Genomic DNA, 16,892 nt, shown 5'->3' with positions numbered 1-16,892 from the left:
GCTTCTGTCGTTCTTCCGCACTCTCCCCTTTGAGTATCATGACTTCAGCTTTCAGACCACCAACCTGAGAGTAGAGAGAAGATCCAGACAGAAGAAGAGAGAGCGTCTCTCTTATTAAAGGATGACAGTCAGAATCAACAATAAGACAGGACAGGACGCTCTTTTGACTTCAAGTAGAACAGAGAGGTCAAATAGTGATGGTGATGAAATGCAGCAGTTTGAAGATGAATCGCAGTCTCACTTGTGTGTGATTAAACTTATCAGTGATCAGCAGAGAGTTCAGTCAGTCTGTCTCACTGTTCTTCCTCATTCACATCAACTGACTGAAGAGTTTCTGGAACAACACTTGATGAGCTTTACACATTATTACTGTGTGTCGGTGAGAACAATAATCACTATTAAATCATCTGTTAAAATATTATTTGTTATAACAGGGTACACACTGTGTTGTGATAATTGTCATTTCACCTTTTATCATAAACTGAATACATTTTAAAGCTGTGAGACATTTAAGAAGTGAGGACAAACGAGGCTGGAGACAAATCAGAGTAACATGTGGAAGAGACAAAGAGTTGAGTGGACAAGTCATCTGAATTCATAAAGTTAATAATGATCACATTCACCTCTTTGTTCTTGGACTCCAGCTGATCCTTCAGCCTCATCACTTCACTCTGAGCTTCCTCTTTATCTCGACTCTCCTTCCTGATGGTTTCATCTTTGCTTCTCATCTGGGAGTTAAAGAGAGACATGGAGAAAGACTAGATCAGAGACAGAATCAGTCCAATGTAAAGCTCTGATTCATTCTGCAGAAAATGAAATACATCTATTGTAGTTTTCTGTGGTACATTAATAGTGATTAAATTTAAGTGATTAACCTCGTCAGTCTTATCCTGCAGCTCCTGGTTCTTCCTCTGAACTTCTTCCTCTCTCCTCTGCTTCTCCTCCTTTAAATTCTGCTTCTCCTCCTTGAACCTCTGCTTGGTAACAAACATACACTTGGGTTGAAAGAGAAGAACAGGTAAAAATTAATGACAGAGTAGAGATTTTCTTTTTTTTATTAAAAAAAAGGCTTTTTATGTATACTATGACATTTCATACATGGAATATCTGTTTTTTTTTATTAATCTATTGTCTTTAGTATTATTTTCATCACCTGATTTTATTTGGTTTGACCACTAAAACTGACGAGGGAGGAAAGAGGAAGACAGGACTGGATCAGACTGGACTGGATCAGACTGGGCTGGATCAGACTGGACTGGACATGTTCTCTCATTAAAATATGTTCATGGTTTGATCTTGAAGCTTCTCTGTGGAGTTTTAGACCTTCAGTAGCACCATGATCTGTTCTGTAGGCTTCATGCTCTACTGGACTCTGTGGGTGTAGCTCTCCTCTAACCATGCACACATCCACCCACTGAATATATACATGTGTATAACTGGCCAATCAGAGCCTGGCTACTGATTACATGTGTTACTGTACATAAAGTCATGGAGACTGATAAATATCATCCTTTTTCCTGCAGCAACAGCAAACATTTCCATGTTGATTACAGGTTGAGTCACAGTCAACAAGTTTGTCAGTTAAGAAAGAAATCGTGTCCTGACCTCATCAAATCCACCAGCCAACATCATACCTCAGACTAGACTACACAAAGAAGTGTGTCCTAAAGCCACCACCCTGTCTGGACTGTCTCTGTCTCCACCTCTGGTCCCAGAGCCAGTGAACCAGCTCCATGAAGGTTTTTACTCTCTGCTCTTTGTGTGACCAAGAATCTTTGAACTGAACTGAACTGAACAAAATGAGTCAGGTGAACTGTGATTTTCACTCTACAGCAGTCCTGCACACTCAAAACTGGACTTTCACATATTGACTGTGAATCCTCTTTACGGGACCAAAACCATCAGAGATACAGCAACTCACTTCACTCTGTTCTTTCAGCTATGAATATAACACAGGTAGAGATATTTGGAAGTTGAATGTAACAGGGAAACGAGGCTCTGTTTTAAAATATGACCAAATATACTGAACGTCTGCACTGTAAACCCCGCATAAGTTACCAGAACTCAAAAGAATTGAGGCAATCGATTGCCTCAATTTTTTTGAGTTGATGAACTCAAAAGTCAAAATTCTCCAGAACTTAAAGGTTGGATCACTTGCTGTTGTTCCTTTTGATAACAGTTAAATTAAAGTGCTGATTTAGCTCGACTCAATTATTTTCAGTTAATATGACTTAAAGTTTCCAGTTTTCAAAACCACTGGAATAAGTACACGGAGCTTTAAAAAAATAAGTACACAACCACACCATTTTATGTTGAGCAAACGTTTATTAGTTTGTGCTGTCATTGTTTTGAGTACACATCAATCACATATGTTGAGTTTGTTTACTTAAAAACATGTGATTCAAAACTTAACATTTTTGAGGCAATTGATTGCCTCAATTACAGAGTTTAACAAACTTAATATCTCTCTCATATAACTCAAAATTCTCTGATTCTAGCCTTCCAAATGTGTTCCTGGTCACTTAAGGCCCTAGGAAATAGATATTTTTCACACATTTCTGATACTGACCAAACAACTAATCAGATAGTCAGGAAAATAATTGGAGTAATCAAAAACAATAATAAATAATAATAAATAATACACAAATGAAATTAGCTTTCATTATCAACTATAAAAGTGCTTTTGGCGACCTGGCTAATTCCTTTCAATAACGACAGAGATTGTCACAGGGTGGTAGTGAACTGGACTTGTATCATGGTCACTCATGACAGTAAGGAGGCCCACGGCAACACCATCAAGCTCTAGCTCATCAAACTCGTCCTGAATGGATGAAAAAGAGACACTAATCACAAACTAACACATGGAACAGAACAGATGACATATCATTTATCTTTATCACATCTCAGGTTATATCTTCCTCAACTCTTAAGTCTTAACTTCTTGAAACTAGAAGAGAGAGATGCAATGATGGGAAATACATTCATCACATATCAAAATATACTGTTTCTGAGCTTGGATCCTCTGAAAGATTAGGTTGTAATCTAGGTTAGCTAATGTTAGCTCGCTAGTTCTAGCAGCTGACCATTACATTCGTTGTAATTGGTTAGCTAGTTAGCACCATGGTGGCCAGCGGAGTTTTGCCTCTGCTGTAAACTTAGTTTATTACAATCCATGGCGTTAAATAAGTAAAAGTGAATAAATATTCAACTTCAAAACTTACAGTAAGTCCTGACTGCTGCCGCATAGGTCAAACTTTCTGCCTTCTGTTGCTTCCAGCCGCCAACCATCTCTGCAGTTCAAACTTTTCTTCTTCTGTGTTTTTTCAAAGAGCGGTAAGGAATCAGTGTAGTATGCACATTAGCGCTGCCTTCTGCTTCGGAGGGTGAATCAGAGATGAACTCGAAATAAAACATTATCCCTGTAGCTGCTCAACACTTAAGTAAAAATAAAAAAAACATATAGGCTAGAGTAAACTGATGCTCCACTAATGTCAAATGCATTGTTTGTCCCAATCGAATTGTTACTGTTTTTTTTACTGATTTTATTTATTTGGAGAAGCACTTTGAGATTTTATTGTATGTTAGCATGTGCTATATAAATTAAGTTTATTTTTGAATCATCCCTATTTAAAACCATAGAAATAACAGGACTTTATCATTCTTAGCATGTAATAACTTAATTCTATTAAGTTGTGCTTAAGTGATGTTTTTAAGTTATGCTCACTTAAATACAAAATAGTCCCATTTAATCAAAAATGATTAGTCAAAATTACTCAAAAAGGAACAACATGTTACACCAACTTGATATAATTAAGTAAGTAGAACTTTTTCTAAAACTTTGAGTATACAGTACTTAATCTATTTAATTACTTTGAACGTTCGGGTTTACAGTGTGATTGTCCCAACATCAATTAAAGTTTGTGCTGTCATAGTTGCTGCAGATCCTGTTTCTGGATGTAAATATATTGTATCCCCCTTGCTTATAACTGCGTTTTTCGCCTATTGCTTTTTATTTTTGCCTGCTCTTTTCCCTTGTACAACACCTCCATTGGCTTCCTTACCTTTGTCATGAGAACCTCACCATCTTGGTTCATCTCTCCTATATCAGTTTCATCCCTGTGGCTCCTCTTGGTTTCTGAAAATAAATAAAGTCAGTAAGATTAAAACATAAAAGACATTTACTTGACTTGGCAATGTACCGCAGCAAAAGAGGCAGTCAGTCTAAAATCATGTTATAAAGTAAAGACTTGTGGCAATTTGACTGATTTAATTAAATGTAGACAAACTACCATTTATCAACACTATAACCAGTGGAATATGAATATGTTGTTCAAAAGAAAGATAATAACAAGACAATAACACAAATCACATTCACTTTTCCACATAAAACTTGTTTAGCTTGAAATTGACAAATAAATATAGTTAACTTGTGACTTACTGGTTTTCTTTAATCTCCACACATAAAAGCCAAGAATCAGAATAACCAGGATGCAAACAGCCAAACTAACAGACAAAATAACTGTAGTAGAAGAAGAACTGGACAGCACCTCAAAGAAATCCTCTGAAATGATAAAACACAGAATAACATGGCAGTTATAGAAAATGGAACTTCAGGTATTTGAAACTGAAACAGTGATCACATCATGAAAGTAATAACGTGTACCTGGAACATGTATGTGTGTCTCTCTGATGTGGTTGGTGTGGTTCTGTTGGACTCTACAGGTGAAGCTGTTGCTGTGTCTCTTCTCCACAGTCACTCTGCTGCTGACAGTATAGAGGTCATCAGGACCTCTGACTGTCTCTGTAGGTCCAGCAGAGAGGAGGTTTCCCTCACCGTCCAGCCAGAACACCTCAGGTTCTGGATACCAGCCTGTAGAGTTACACTGTAGATCCACGGTCATCTGGACATCAGGTGAGGAGGCAGCACCTGAAGACGAGACCATTCATTTTGGTTGACTACCAACATTGTTCTGTTGGGGTGAACTTGTGCTCACCCCTCCTTCAGTTAAGTCTCTGTTATATTTGCTGCATTTGTTTGATGATTTGGTTTACTTGTTTGGAATATTTTGGTTGTCCATTTGAGTTATTGTGACTGAAATATTTTATCACATGAACTAAACTTTATTTGGCTCACTCTACAGAGAGATGCTACTGGCCTGGGTGAGGGTGATGTCCTTCTGCCAGTTTTTTTAACAGTGGTGTCACTGATATTGGTTACTACCAACTGTGGGAACAATCTTCAACGCGAAAGCTAAAATACCTGCTCAATCTTTTGGAGCTGAAATAGACTTAATATACAGTACTGTGCAAAAGTTTAAGGCAAGTGTTGGAAAATACAGTAAACTTAGAATGCTTTCACAAATATAAATGCAAATTGTGAGGGAACAAAAGAAAAAACCTCATTCAAATCAATATTTGGTGTTACCATCCTTTGCCCTTTAACCAGCATCAATCCTTAAAGGTACACTTGCACAAAATCAGCGATTCTGTAGGATTATAGTCAGGTGAATGATCAACCACTAATACCAAACAGGTGCAATGATCATCAATTTCACATGTAGGTTAAAACAGTTGTGTAGGAGGCTTAACAGCCAAACTCTGCTACCAAGGTGAGGCTTTGGAAGACAGTTTCATGTCAAAGGTCATACACCATGGCAAGACTGAGCAAAGCAACAACACACAAAGTAGTTATATGCATCAGCAAGGGCAGAAGGCAGTTTGTTCGCAGAAGGGCTGGAAAGCGGTACAATAATGAGTGTCTGAAGGCAACAGTGAAGCAAGGTTCAGGTTCTTTACACGTTTGGGGCTGCATTTCTAAAAAAGGAGTTGGATATTTGGTGGATTAATGGTGTCCTCAATGCTGAGGAATACAGGCTGACATTTATCCATCATGCAATGCCATCATGATTGGCCCAAAATGTATTCTGCAGCAGGACAACAGAAAAAAAACATGAAGCTTATCTTGAGGTCACAACTTGTTCATATTCGAATAATGGAGAGATTAAGTTATTAGCTTTAACATTTCCTTTACAAATAAAAATTAAAACTCACTTTGAACACAAACCATATCCTCTCACCTACAACAAGCTGAATAATACAGTTTATCCTCATTTCTGGAAGGAAGCATCTGTATGGTCCCTCATCAGATATTCTCACTCTGGAGAGTTTCAGTGAAATGTTTCCGAGCTTCAGTTCATCACTGAACAGCGATGTTCTTCCCTCGTAAGACGGATGGTTACCCGTCAGTTTAACACCCTGACGCTGCACGTGAACATATCTGGGGCTCAGGTCGGGTCTCGTCCACTCGATTGTCTTTCTCAAAGCATTCGTTGCAGGTTCCAGGTAAGCTGGCAGAATGATGTCCTCCCCAACTGTTGCCACTATTGCTTCAGATGGACAGCTCACATGATGCTGACCTGAAAAGAAACAAGTGTTTGATTGTTTTATGTCCAGAAAAATAAATGGATGAACAATATATAAACATTTTCTGTACATGTTAACATCAATTTGTCATATTTACCTCTACATGAGTGTATCAGGGCCACCAGGACAGTGAAGGCACCAAACTGAAAGTTCAGGGACCCACTGAGCGTTACTGGAAGCATTCTGTATTTAAATATCAAAGAAAAATGGAAAAGAAGTGGTGTGAAAACTGAAGACGAACAACGACTGATAACATAGAAATATACTGTGTGCAGCCTTCTCAAAGGTTTAGTTCAGAGTCCTGTAGAAATTGTCACAGCCGGCTCAAAGAAATGACAAATAATAGGAGAGGACACAAGAAGTTAAAGCAAGGAAATCATAATTTGTTAAACTCAAAAACCAACATATCAATGTGAAAACAAAGACAATAGGAGCATGGAGAGCAGAGAACAGGATTTCTCCCTTGTCCTCTCTCTCCCCAGCCAAGTGAGGTGTGCTCTTATAGTGCTGGGAACATCGGGCCAGGTCTTCCCAGCAACTAACAACACCTGAACCCCTCCTGCTGGGCATCTGCAACACAAAGAGGACAAGCAAACAGCCCAACAACACAAGAGGCATGGCCGTCACAAAATAAATACATGTGTAAACATAAATGGGGGCTGAGGGTTTTTTTTTTTTTTGCAAAGTGATACATTATAACAATAATCAAAGTACAACAAAATAAAATAAATACAAAATAAACTTTTTTTTTCTAGTCATTTCAGAATATATATGTTCATGTATATGTAGTTAAGTATATTTCTATGACTGTCCACATGCAGCATTGATATCTGGGTTAACAATCATCAGCTGTATGATATTAATATCCACTTCCCTCCTGAGTGTGTGACAGCTGCAGGGTGTCACAAACCCTCTGCTGGTCGTTCACTCACATGTCACCTTCATGTCAGCAGGTGAATTCAACTGGAACGAGGCTGGTGTGTGAATCCAAACGTGACTTTGACTTTACTGTCCAACACTTGTACAGTTAGATAAGAGACAGAGCTCACTCAGAGTCCTTCACTGCGTCTTTACACTCAGTCTCACTTCACTTTCACTTTCGGTCATGACATGTCACCTCATTATCACTGGCACGATATCGCATGTACAGATATGATACCACATCACATTCACCATGTAAGTAAAAGGTGAAGATGAAAGTGATCTTACCTGCAGCCTCTGAACACATACATTACTCAGTGTGTAACCATGAAAACGTGTCCACACCTGTTTGTCTCCTGCAGGACTCACTGCACTGTGTGAACGGAGGGGAGGTGGGGAGGGGCTCTGATCTGTGGTCAGCTGCTAGAAACATGATCAGGATGTTCACTGTGTTCATGTGGAACATGTCAGTAATGTGAGCAGGGACGTGCACATGATTATCAAGGGGCAGGGGCTCCAAGTCAGAAAAGAGCAGTACGTGCACAAGCTTAGGCAAGGCAAGTTTATTTGTATAGCACAATTCAGACACAAGGCAACTCAAAGTGCTTTACAGGCACACACAAATTGCATGAGAAGACATAAAAATTTCATTTAAAAGACATTAAAAATTGCATTAAAAATTTAAAATAGCATTTTAAGACCCGTAAAAACATTAAGAAACAAACATCAAAACAAGTAGGCTAAAATAGGAGCAGACCTGCAATTTTCAGGGAGTTTGTTCCAGATATGTGGCGCATAGTAACTGAAAGCTGCTTCTCCATGATTACTTCTGACTCTGGGGACTGAAAGCAGACCGGTACCCGACGATCTCAGAGGTCTGGATGTTCATAACACGGCAGCAGATCAGAAATATATTTTGGCCCGAAACCATTCAATGCTTTATAAACCAACAACATGACTTTGTAATCTATTCTTTGATAGACAGGAAGCAAGTGTAAAGATCTAAGAACTGGAGTGATGTGATCTACTTTTTTGGTTCTTGTTAGGACTCGAGCAGCAGCGTTCTGAATCAGCTGCAGCTGTGAGAATCCATCTGCCTTAAAGAGGTGCCTGCGTTCCCAGAAAATGTTAAAATTGTCAATAAAGTTCACCGATTGAGCGGCACATGTAGCTTTGAGCCATCTGTTCAACATCAACAACCTGCTGAATCTCTCATCACCTCTACGGACAGTTGGTAGAGGGCCACTGACAAACACCACAGTATCGAGAGATCTCACTTTGTTCAATAGATCAGTGAAATCTTGTTTCAATACCTCAGATTGTTGTTTCACAACATCACAGCCCCCTGTGTGTAAGATAAGAGATTTCGCTGTTGGATGTTCAGCAATGATGTCCAGAATTTTTTCTGAGATGCCAGAGACCATATCGTTGGTAAAACAGAGTACTTTGGTGTTCTTCTTGCTGCAAAAGCTGTTTACCTCCTTCACAGCAACATCACCCACAATCAGTGTTTGTGGTCCAGTCATTAGCTCTTTCTGTGGTCTTTTACTTTTGGATTTGGTCTCATATCTCTCCTTGTTCATTGACGGAGAGCTTGCACGGTCTTGATAAAGTGGAGCAAATCTGTTCTCCAGTTGTATTTTTGTTATTTGGGTAGGTTTGCTCTTACTTTTTGTTTTCACCATTGTCCACAGTTGTTTCCTCTTTGGTACGGGCTAATAAGCCGTGTGTTAGCAGGCTCTTGTCTGCTGTTTTGATTCCATGGGAGAGTAGTTTCATTCCCAGATAGTCTATTCACTTCCACATTTACCTCTATCTGGTGGATCTTGGTTTCCAGCTCAGCAATTTTCGTAAAGATCATCTGAAAGTTCATGTTAATGAGAGGCATTTTGGTGCTAGCTAGCTTTAGCTGCTAATAGGCTTGTGCTTCTTCATAGGCCTCGTTCTGAAAGTACTGAGTTCGGGAAAAAAAAAAAGTGAAATAAGGCAGCAGTAGTCAATTAATTGTTGTCCCAGTTGCTTGTAAATATCCAGGAGTCGCTGACTGTAATCTCTCAGTGAAGAAAAAGAATGGCGTGTGCCAAAATCTTTTTCAGGCCTTAATAATACAATATGTGGATTAACTTAAAATTAGTAAACAAAGTACTTATAGAAAGCTAACTTCTTAGCTGTGTATGCTGTGTAGCTGTGAGTGATATGCAACTGCCATTTCTTTTGTGTCAACAAATTATTGTCAACATGAGTTTATTCTCATCATCATCATAATACTGAGGTTTGGAAAACATGTAATTCAGCTGCAATTCTTAAAAGCAATAAAACACTGGTTTATTATTAGGCTATTTATTGGAGGGCAAGTGCAAACTAGAAATACAGGCTACACATCTAAACATGTGACAGAACCAAGAAATGACTACTGTGACTGTAAGTAGAACAACAATTTTTACAACAGCAAAGTCACAGTGAACTCAATATCTGGAAGAAGTTTAAGATGTGTGACAGATAAACAGCCACACAGACAGCTGTCAGATTATTCTTAACTCTCATTAACAAGCAGTTATCTTAACAAGGACAAATGGACACTCTTCTGTAATATGACTCACATTAAAGCACGTTGAATAAGTGGAAGGTGACCTGTTGCCCCCACAAGGAAGTTATGTTGATGGTTTATAACTCACAAAGGTTCAAGTCGCTCCACTGTCACATCTCATCTACGTGCATGGTGGAGTTCTCTCTCTCTCTCTGTCTTCAAAATAAGAGCTTTACATTGCACCCCATTGGTGTTTAGAACTGGGTTCTTAGCGGGGGGCTTTTAATTTGAAAGTAGCGACCGTTCGTAGAGAGAGAGAGAGAGAGAGAGAGAGAGGAGTGGAGAGCCAACGCAAGGCTCTCGTCATCATAACACCACTGGATGGGACAATTCAGCGCAGAGTCTCATCTACCTGTGCCAGCTCTCGCTCAGCAACTTTGCAAAACTATCGATTAATTTTTTTAAGGAAAAGATCAATTCAGATAACGAATCAGACCTACTCTCTCTGATAGGAAAGGCTCACAACACAATTCACTTGGCTGAAATACTGCAAAGAGGGGAAAGCCATGTATTGCGTGTACAGCGCATGTGTGACTTTTTCATTTCATATAAAACAGCACAGTTATTTCTCTAAATTGTCGAATTGTTACCAAAGGATTTAGCAGTAATGCAGTAAAAAACAAAAAAAAGTAAACAAAAGTGCATATGGTGCATACTGATTTAGGAGGTGCTCCTAATTTCTGTGTTGGTTGTCCAGTTACAGTGGATAAGTTAGTTAGGAGCCGCAGCGGACAGAGAAGGCTTTAGGCTCAACACACACACACACACACACACACACACACACATACACACACAACACCATATTACGAGGAAATGCGAATGGTAGATAACAGTGGCGTTTTTTATACTGCCAGTTTTTTGACATCCCTTTGCACAACAGGAATTTATATATTAATTTAAAAAACACACAAAAAGGGCACTTTATAATACGAGGTAAAAAGGCTCAAGCACCCTTTGGGCCTTATGTGTGCACGTGCCTGAATGTGAGGAAACATCTTCTTCTTCAATGATGATTTATGATGGTAACTTATGTTTAATGTGGTTTCACCTGATTTAAAGATGTTAGAATACTTCCTCTCCTTCTCAATCACTGATAATTATACAACAAGTAGTTCCGACCAACCGATCTGATTGGTCAACAAGAAATTTAGACCGTGCTCAAATCAGCATGACAGCACGCCTGACTCATTGCTCTAAATATTACTCCGCCAAGTCTGTGGCAACATTGGATCCATCTCCATGGCAACATTGGATCCATCTCCATGGCAACATTGGATCCATCTCCATGGCAACATTGGATCCATCTCCATGGCAACATTGTAACTGTCAGAGCTGGAGCAGGAAACGGTGGAAAAATAGGCTACAAAATGGATCAGTTTGTTGTTAATTTTGATTGACTCAGCGGTCTCAGTTTGGATGAATGGTTGGAGGAGGATGATTAGAACCAAATGACAAAAAAAGGAAAGTTTTGTGCCTATGTCACATGAAGAGTTCAATCAACTGGAACTGTCCAGGAATGAACAGACTACGTCTCGATCACCGTCTTGGGCTGTCAGATGTTTTCAGGAGTATCTGAAAAGCACTAAACAGGATGTAGATTTTGTAACTATAACGAAAGAAGAGCTAAACAGGATTCTTCAGACGTGCTGACCCTGATCTCTGCTGATGGAGACGTGGAGGCAGAGTCAGCAGCGTTGGAAAAAGTACCTCAAAGTCAATCTGATGTTAAATGTACTTTGATATGAAGTAGACAACACCTATATTTACATGTGTATTATCAGACACAATGTTGAGCTTTTTCAGATTATAAGCATTTTAATAACATGTATTAAAATGTTAATAGGACCATTGGATATGAAATATGGAGCAACATGTCACATGAAAATGAGAATCAAATGTGAATGTGGATCGTTAAAGATCATGTAATGTACAGCAGCTCTGAGAGAGTATAGAGTAGTAGTAGAGTTATAAAGTATATTTATTCACATACACATACTAATGTGTAATTATGTAATATAATGTGAAATAACTCGAGATAGTTTGAAAGTACAGTTGACGGCACATGAAATTATAGAAACAGCATAAAACGGCTCAATATCAAATGTTAACAGTAAAAAGTCAAAGTCAGCTGTGATGTTTGTGTCTTTACCAAGATGGATATTAAACTACAGACGAGGATTAGAGTTCTGACTTTTTCAGAAAACTAAAAACCAAACGGTACCATGACAGCAGCAGCACTGACACAACAGACAGGACTGTTTAACAGCAACACAACTCAAACACAACACATGCAGTCCAGAGTTCAGTCAGAGTCAGACCATGATCACACTGACACACTGACAAATGTCCACAACTAAACATCTACTGCACTTTATATCCATCATCATTTAAGGTTACACTCCTCAGTTACCTTCCTCAGTCAAACTCTGAGCTTCTGTTTCATCACCTGCACACTTTAATTTCTCTTCTTCTTCTATCTGCAGATTATTGTCTTTCTTACTCTCTTCCAGCATCATTACAAGTTTTAGTTTCAGTCTACTGTTGTTGTTCCTGTGAACATTAAGTGTCCGCTGTTTCTACTGTCTGCTGCTCTACATGTTTGTCTCTCTCCTTTAAACTCTGGGCTCCTTTCTTCTCAGCTGTCTGCTGATTATTGTCTTTCTGTCTTTCTTCCACCATCGTCACAGTTTCAGTGTCTTTGTTGTTCAGATTAGTGCTGACTGGATGTAGAGAATCTGTCTCACTAACTGCTTCAGTCTCTGTCTCTTCTTGACTCTGGTCCAAACCTGTTTCTGTCTCTCTTGTTGTTTGTCCTCCTGCCTCTTGTGTAAACTGAAGCTCTGTTCCTTCACTATCAGCACATTGAGCATTGTTTGCTTCTTGTTGTAGTGTTTCCTTGTCTGTTTCAGTTTGACCTGGTTCTCCTCTGACCTCGTCCACATTGTTCACTGTGAAACAAACGTTTTATCTCATTATGCAGAAAAATGGATCAGGTCATTCTAAATTGAAAAGTTGAATTACAAACAATGTAAAACACGAAAAACATGAATGACATAACTACTGTAAATGTATATTTGTGTTTCAGGACATGAAGTTTTAATACAAATATTTAGTCCAGTAAAAAAGCTCAAACACTTTGAGTTATGTGGGTTCACATTTTTATTTTGGGTTTACAGCAGATCAGTATTTGAGATTTCACAATAACATTTTACTTCAACAATAAGAAGGACTTTGTCAGGGAATGTTCTGCATAAAACAACACAGGACAGACAAACAGGGCAAAGTATCTTCCTGCACCCAGGAAACAATACACACCACAACAGTTATTCAAAATTAGCCACTTAATACCTTAATACCATACATGCTAGTGTAGATGGGTAAATGAAATACTGATATTATGTTAATAACATTCTGATGATAATATAACCCAGCTGCTCTTAAATCAGTTCTGTTACTTTCTGTTGTTGCTTTGTGATGGTAGGTGGCAGCAAAGCACCTTAACACTGGTTGCTAACCACCATGCAACAGAAGAAGAAGAAGAAAAAGCTTCAGTAACAGTAACTATCAGCTGCTGCTCATGAATCTAACAGTGCTGTACAAAACCATGCTGAAACAACATTTATGGTTACATAGACTCTCTCTCCACCTCCATACACTGACAGAACAAATGATGTTCATCTGACAAGAACAAAACAAAACACACAATTACATTAAGATCAGTTTGACTGATAACTTTCTTTTCTTCTAAAAGTCTATATATTGTGATTTTACAGTTCCAAAAGAAAGTGAAATGAAAGCAGCTAAATAAATAAACAGTGCTTCAGATGTAAAATAAGGAATAAACAGAGAGAACCTCAGTATCATGTTCCATCTGCAGGCTTCTTCACATCTTTCTCAGGATTCTCTCTGAGCTGGAGGGAAAAGAGAGATGAACAGAGACAACATGAGAGACATTGTTTTTCAAGTGCTTCATTTAGTTTAGTTTAGTTTAGTAAGATGAAAAACTCAGGAGCTGGAGGTCGTGATTGATATAACCTTTTAATGTGCAAATAGTTTGGTTCAGGTTTAACTTGTTTGCTCGGAGCACATTTATACTGTAAATATAAAAAGTACATTGAAAAAATCTTATTTTTACAATATATAAGGCTGTCAAAGTTTACGCGTTAATACAATTTCTTTTTAATGCCGTACATTTTTTGATGCGCGATTAACACTCGGGATTAAAAAAAAAAGAAATGTGCATTGTTTGAATTATGGCCGTCAGTGGCACCTGTAGTCTTGATCCAGAGGGTGGCAGAAGAATAAGAAAGGGAATCAGAAGAAAAAGAAGCAGGGTTGGCGTTCAGGAAAAACACGGTGAAAAGCGAACGTTTTTGGAGAGCGAACTTATGAACGGCTAATTCACTTTCAAAACCCTGCCAGATGGTTCGGTCCATAGGACAAAAGTTATCTGCACGTACTGTCGACCTAAAAGGAGTTACCACTGAAGTACGATGAGTCTCAAATATAATTTGCAAGTCAAACACACGGCAGATGTAGAGAGCCCACCGCCCTCGCCAAAAGCAGACAACACCATGTTTTGATCCCATTTAGGGTGAGGGGATATTTTTGGAGCCTTTTATTTTCCTGCATGATTTGAAAATAAGTTGTTAAAAGTATTAAGAACATGAAAAAAATACATGAAGCTAAATTTAGAACAGAAAGAATTGTGCCAAAAAAATTGCGATTAATTTGCGATTAATCGCGAGTTGACTATGGACAAATTGCAATTAATTGAGATGTAAAATATTAATAGTTTGTCAGCCCTAAATATTTATATTAGAAACACATTCCCTGTTACACTTGTTGCAGCTACAGTGGAACTTTAGTCCAGTTTCAGATATTTGGTGTCTTAAATTTTCCCTCATGGTTTGATCATCTGAGTAAAAAGTAAAAAGATGAACCTCATCACCTCTCTCTCATTAAGACAGTGTAATCAGTACATTGACATCTGAATGAGTTCTCAGCAGTGATGAACTGGATGATGTGAAAGTCTGTTCATGCACAGATAGTTTGGTTCATGTTTTGGATCAGTATGCAGCAGATCATCTCCTGAGGGAAATATCTGTCTCTGTGTTCACCAGTTAGTCTCTAACTGTGTTTGTCTGCTGTTTGCTGCTGAGCAGGTGGTGAACAGTGGCTCTTTATACATTCTGCTCTTAAACTGCTGAAAACTACATCTGATATTGTTGTATTGTTCAGATACTATTCTGATCTTGGCTAAAAAATTAAATAAAGACATAAATATGAGATTTTAGGCTAAAATCAGAGAAATGTCGGAAAATCTTCAGTGGAAACAAAAATCATTATCAATCAGAGACAAACATATTTTATGTTGGTTTGTACCTTCTGATGCTCTACGTCAATACTCTTCTTCTCCTCCTTTAGCTCGTTGACATCAGGTTTGAACTGTTTCACTTCTCACTCACACAGTTTGTCATTAGATGTTTGAGTTTTCTTCATAAGTCCACTTTATCTTCTTTTTAACAACAGCAATGGAAAAAAAACTGTGATTAAATGTAATCAAGTGAGAAATGTTGACTCTCACAGTAAGGTGTTTAGACAGACACCAGGTCAAAGTGAAGTCAATGAAAAGAAGAGAGTGGATCAGATCAGTTTAACTTGCTGTCTGAACACAACTTCAGACTCTCACAGGACAATAGTTCTGCTGACATGTTGTTCAGGCAGTGACACTTGAGTCTGTTCAGTCTCATAAACAGTTAGTTGGTGTCTCAGATTTGCTCCTGTAGGTTGTTTGAATTCTTGTTGTCAGACAATCAATCAGTTTGATAGAAACAGAAATCATTAAAGCATGTTTTAGATTAAAAATGAACCTGGGTTTGTGGCTCCACCTTCAGATCATACACTGCTTCACAAGCCGAGAGACATGTTGTCTTTATTTAGTACTTTAATGAGTGTGTATATAATCCTGGTCTGCATAAAAACTAAGTTCAAATGGGCAGCACTGCTAAATTAGTTGAGATTATTTTACATAATAATAACAATATGAACCTTGTTCTCCAGCTCCCTCTTCAGATCCTTTTTTCATCTTCTCCTCACTGAGCTGCTTCTTCAACTTGTAGGGAAAGAAAGACGTCTTTTTAGTACTTCATTGAGTGAAACTACATCCTGGACTAAATGAAGACTGAGTTCTGATTGGCTGGAGGTTGTGATTACCTTTTTTAATGTTCACATTGATTAGTCAGGTTTAAGCTCTGTTTTGGTCTGAGCACATTAATACTGTAAATATATAAAGTACATATCTTATGTAACAACCTGTGCTCTACTTTACTGATGAAATCATCAAGTGTTCATTTAAAAATGTCCAACAAAATCAGATGTTATTATATTTATATCAGAAACACATTTCCTGTTACACTTGTTTGAGTTACAGTGGAACTTTAGTCCAGTTTCAGATGTTTGCTGTCTCAGATTTGCACTCATGGTGACAGTTCATGTTCATGTTATTAGTCTAAATATACTGATGATGAAATAAATCGATTCATCTGAAATTTTACACACAAACCAATAAGTGGCTGAAAACAAAAATGAATATCTATAAAATATAAACCTGTTCTTTGTTGTTCTGCAGCTTCTGTCGCTCTTCCTCACTCGTCTTCTTCTCTACTTTGAGCTGGTTGACTTCAGCTTTCTCATCCTGGAGCTTCTGTTCCAGCTGTGATGGAGGAGAGATGAAGAGACATTTGAACTAAATAGCTTCAAATTATTTTAACATTAAAATACTTTGTGCAGTTTATGTCATTATACATTGAGTTAATCTTCAGATTATACTTGAAACAGTACTTGTGATTTAAAGCTAAAGACAAAAAGAAAGTTGAGTGGAAACAAGAATCAACATTAACAAACCTCTTGTATCTTGTTCTGCAGCTTCTTCTTCTCCTCTGTGATCTGCTCCATGAAA

The 16,892-nt window shown here is 38.2% G+C and overlaps 1 protein-coding gene and 1 long non-coding RNA gene across 6 annotated transcripts in view; both read right to left on the bottom strand.

Moving 5' to 3' along the window:
- The window catches only part of LOC115589796 (butyrophilin subfamily 3 member A2-like), a 69,940-nt gene that overhangs the window by 32,783 nt on the left and 20,265 nt on the right, over nt 1-16,892 (bottom strand). The gene's annotated exons all lie outside the window — the stretch shown is intronic.
- LOC115589868 (uncharacterized) lies at nt 12,471-15,842 on the bottom strand. Its single transcript, XR_003985607.1, has 3 exons — nt 15,805-15,842; nt 13,785-13,842; nt 12,471-12,879 (listed from the first exon to the last, which is right to left on the bottom strand). It is a non-coding gene; the product is annotated as an uncharacterized LOC115589868 (long non-coding RNA).

The sequence above is a fragment of the Sparus aurata genome, chromosome 10 (genome assembly GCF_900880675.1).
Source record: "Sparus aurata chromosome 10, fSpaAur1.1, whole genome shotgun sequence".
Taxonomy (NCBI): domain Eukaryota; kingdom Metazoa; phylum Chordata; class Actinopteri; order Spariformes; family Sparidae; genus Sparus; species Sparus aurata.
This window is presented reverse-complemented; position numbering and strand designations above follow the sequence as displayed.